This window comes from Sinocyclocheilus anshuiensis, unplaced genomic scaffold (assembly GCF_001515605.1).
Source record: "Sinocyclocheilus anshuiensis isolate Anshui unplaced genomic scaffold, SAMN03320099.WGS_v1.1 scaffold371, whole genome shotgun sequence".
NCBI lineage: Eukaryota > Metazoa > Chordata > Actinopteri > Cypriniformes > Cyprinidae > Sinocyclocheilus > Sinocyclocheilus anshuiensis.
In genome coordinates this window covers 947,414-951,765 of record NW_015549597.1, presented here as the reverse complement: position 1 = coordinate 951,765, position 4,352 = coordinate 947,414, and the positions used below count along the sequence as shown (strand labels likewise).

The following is a 4,352-nucleotide window of genomic DNA, read 5'->3' as shown; positions in this document are numbered from 1 at the left end:
TTTTTCGTTTTTTTTGTTTTTCATTCATGCCATGCAGTTCATCTACAGTGGAACAGAAATGCTGAGATGCAGAGAGCTGAACTAAGAGAGAGAGAAAAGAGAGAGGCTAAGCTCTTTTCTTCATAGTGGACAAGTCACCTTTCTGTGAGCCCTGAGAAGGACGCTCTGAACAAGATTTCCAATTGGATGAATGGGGAAACAGTACGATGGCGCCGCTGTCTATTTTCATTTAAAGCACGTGCAAGATCTCCAAAAGGTAAAGGAGCGGAAAAGATTTGGCTGATAAACTGTTCGATTGAAGCGTTTGATGAAATTGACTGTCAACGTGTGTTTGAATTGCATAGCGTTGAAGGGCATGATGGGTGTTTTTCCACACATTATGTGTATCTGAGACTGGATCGAGGGTTTTTTGTCCACTTTCAGGTGCAATTATCATGGTGGAGCACCCCACAAAAATAGTTCCCATCACTTTAAAATTGCATCCATTTCCATCAGGTCGAGCCAGGACATACTACAGTTTGTATGCTGAATCCCACCCGTATTCCAAGGCCAGCGATCCCTGTGTTCCACATCCTCCCAGGACGTGATATTGTCAGTTTATTGCACCTACGTTGGGGGTTAAAATTAGTAATGGAGAGATGAACGTTACAATGTTTTCTTCAAGTTGGTTTAGTGAAGCACTCCTTTCATCTCTCGTTTTCTCTCTTTCGCCATCACTAATCCTGCGGTGACCCTGGGGGTTGCCTCTGGACAGGTTTTGCGGTTGGGGAGCTTTAGAAAAGGGGCAGTTCAGAAGCTCAGCACTGTAGGGAAGAAAAGAGAAAGACAGAAAGAGAGGGGAATAGGAAAACGGAGGACAGAAAAATCAGTATCGCGCCACACGTCGCGTCACCTTTATACAAACGCATTAAAAGCTATAGGCTACACACTGCTAGAGGCTTTCGCAGATGCCAGCCATTTCAGACCGCGCAACTGCGAGAGCCAAAGCTAAAGAAGCTGAAATGTTTTCTTTTTGTTTGTTTTGGAATGATGTCCATGGAACATTATTTTCATGAAGTCTCCTAAATACCAATGTAAAAAAGAAACGAACCAAAAACCCAAGTGTACTCATAGCAAAGCCCATCGTAACATGCGCTCAAAAACAAAACACACAAATGCAAGACTCTAGGAATCACACTCACAAAAAACAAACACACACGAAGCTGAATAAAAGTTCCAGTCGTTGAGGGCCACAAAATCTTATTCTAAACCTACGTCAATAAAATCAACAGAATCAATTAACAATGATTGATTTTGTCAGCCCTCTAGGATGGACCAGAACAAAGCAAAAGCTCATTGTACATCAGTTAATCCTCTTCACACAAAGGGTGCTTCCCAAGACGACTCGCTATTCCCCATGAAGTGCCCTTATTTTGATATTTTACCAAACAGTGAAGCTGGCATAGGGAATAGAGAGCGAGTGCACCATTTCAGCACAGCGCCAAACATGGGAAGAGCGGGAATACAAAGTGTCACACAAAGAAAATCAAAACACTAAGCACACAGTCAGGCACATCACATGAAAACACGCAGTGTGACGCACAGAACACCATACGCACATTCTTACACTGAGAAGCGTTCAGCTCCCTTCCTCCTCTCTTTGCTTTTTTTCTTTCTTCCCCAAACTGTCCTCCATTTCACGATGCCTTTCTTCATTTGTTGACAATCCTCCCAAAACTCTGTTACCCAAACACACAATCTGTCCATCTGACCCTCATGCTTTCATCTCCTGAATTTGGTTGCATCCTGATTCCACAAACAGGTTTGTTTTGTAATCCACTTATGGCAGACCGTCATTGAAAAGTTCTCTTTTTTTTAAACAAATCACTCATTATTTTTCCTCAGTTTCTCATAATGTCATCCGGGCTTTTTTGGTTGTTATTTGGAAGCAGTAAGAGTTGGGAATAAATGAAAGTGACGGATGAAATGACGAAATGAAGGGCGAGAAGGACACTGTGGAAAAGGAAGACTTGGAATGAATGTTGGGATCAAACATGATTATTTCATATTTACACAAGTGCATGCGTACACGGGGTGTTCTCATCTGCCTCTCTCTTTGTTTCGAATGACATCATTTTGGAAGCACTGGTATAGACAAACAAAAAGAGATTTACCTGAGTAGTGACAGGGCAGTGTAAGTCAGAAACAGAGAGGATTCTGGATAATGTCGCTAAATCGTTTGAACTCGACCTGCTCTCCATTTGAATCAAACGGATTTCAGTTTCTGTGCTGTTAACTCCACATGCAGAGAATTATTTACACTGTCCTGCGTGATCACATGCAGCCTCTGCTTTTACCAGGGCATTCGCTAACTAAGCTAACTAGTGGCAGGCCTGTCTCTTCCACATCGTAACCTCAGAACTGAAATAAAGGGATAAAAGTGGAGCCATCCCATCCACTCTGTTCACCCTGACTACACCTTAACAGATAGACTACACACAGCAAAACCACAAAATGCACTAGGGATCTTGAATGTGTGGAAACATGCATTGCTGCAGTGAGCAGACTTCTTAGCATTATATTCTTTCTCTCTGCTCTGATCAGTGTTTAGTGAACAGGAAAACACTCCTTCTGGTCTGAGTCTGTTCAAATAAATGCCTAAAGAATCTTTTTTTTATCTTAAATATAACAGGTAAACATTAAGGGCTAAAATCTGTATTCTTAGCCTCTAAAGTGACAAAGGAGTGCTAATGATCTACAACAGCGAATGCTACGTCATCCCCCGTAAAACCAGCAGAGGGGGCTAGAGCTGAGGTTAACGCAACAGCAAGGGGGAGAAAAACAACTAATCTGCTCTTTAATAATGCAAAACTAAGATGATTAAACAAGATTGATGACGCCATGAGATGAGAATACAAACTAAAATGCACTTGTACGGGAGCTGATACTGGTTCGGGGGCTCAGGTGTGCGTTTGGGAATGTATTTGTGAAGGAAGAAGTGGATTTTCTGTTCTAGTCTTAGTTCACAGTTACTGCTTCTTTTTGCATATATCTGATAAGCACTGGGCTTTCAGAATAGTTCTCTGTGAAAAGATGAAAAAGAATAAATCATAAAATGACAATCTGCAATGCTTTTGATGTCTAACAAAGAAAAGAAAACTTAAACAGGTACATAGTTAAAGCACATTCAAAACCCCACATTCAATACAACAGTTGTAAGGGTCTCTGCCACCCAATAGCATCTTAGCATGCAAAACTAAGCCCCGCCCCCCACAGCAATCAAGTCAAAAATGACAGATTGGTAACAAAACATCAATGGAAAAAAGTTTGTACATTTGTTTCATGCAAATCATTAATATGCATGTGCATATGAATATACACATCCATATGTACACACTCGTATCAACAAACAAATACATAAACCTCTGTTAAAATACATTTTCTTATCAAAACACAGACTTATAATTTCCTTATTGCTCGCAAAAGAAATCCATGCATGTGGAAATTACAAAGTCAACCTTCAAAACTGTACAAATCATTAATACCTGAACTATACTCCCTCATAAAGAGCATTAAAAAACACAGAAAGGAAATGAAAAGAGAGATGAAGAGGAGGAAGAGGACATGGAGGAGACACAAGGTGAGAAATAAAACAGTGTTTTGGCTGGACTTTAATCATACCGGCATTTTAGTCTTCCTCTTTCTCTCCCTCTAAATGTACCAGGTCATTTGTCTGAATTTAAGATTATAAATAATGCACACTTGCATTTGTTTCTTTTACAAGGTACCTTGTTACATACATTTTTAATATACACCTATTGAAGGAATAAAAAATCTACATTATATAATTTGCCTCACCGCCATGCAAAGACAAAACACTGTAAATGCATATTTACAAAATGAGCAAAATCAGCTCTCCTTAAGACTATTATCTGTTGTGTGTTGGATGGGTTTGACTCAACTATGCCCAGATTCAAGGAAAATCCTGTGGTGTAGTTACTGCGTTTTGTCTTTAAATGGCTAAATAACCTGCTAGTTCAAAAAAAAAAAAACACTCATAACACTGATCTGAGAATTTCCCTAAAACACTTAAAGGTGACCGAATACTCCAGTTACACAAAGCACGCATGTAGCGTAACATATATCCACCAGATGGCCCTCGCTCACTGTCCTGAGGCCTTCAATGTATACGAAGCATGTACATAAAGCAGTGCAGCGCACATGCAGCCGACCGATGATTGGTGTTTTACTCATTAAAGCAGTGTCACACATTAGTTTGCTGCTGGCATGCAGATGCTCCATGTAATCAACAACCTCTGTGACTTTCTTCACTCTAGCAGTGAACTTCTTTAAACAGAAAAGAAGAGAGGAGG

At 40.3% G+C, this 4,352-nt stretch overlaps 1 long non-coding RNA gene across 1 annotated transcript in view; it reads right to left on the bottom strand.

Annotated features, from left to right (window-relative positions):
* Positions 1–195: 195 nt before the first annotated feature.
* The window catches only part of LOC107658476 (uncharacterized), a 6,285-nt gene continuing 2,128 nt past the window's right edge, over positions 196–4,352 (bottom strand). The window contains exons 2-3 of the long non-coding RNA XR_001630791.1: positions 1,607–3,062; positions 196–803 (exon numbers count right to left, since the gene is read on the bottom strand). This is a non-coding gene — a long non-coding RNA (uncharacterized LOC107658476). The remainder of the gene's footprint in view (positions 804–1,606; positions 3,063–4,352) is intronic.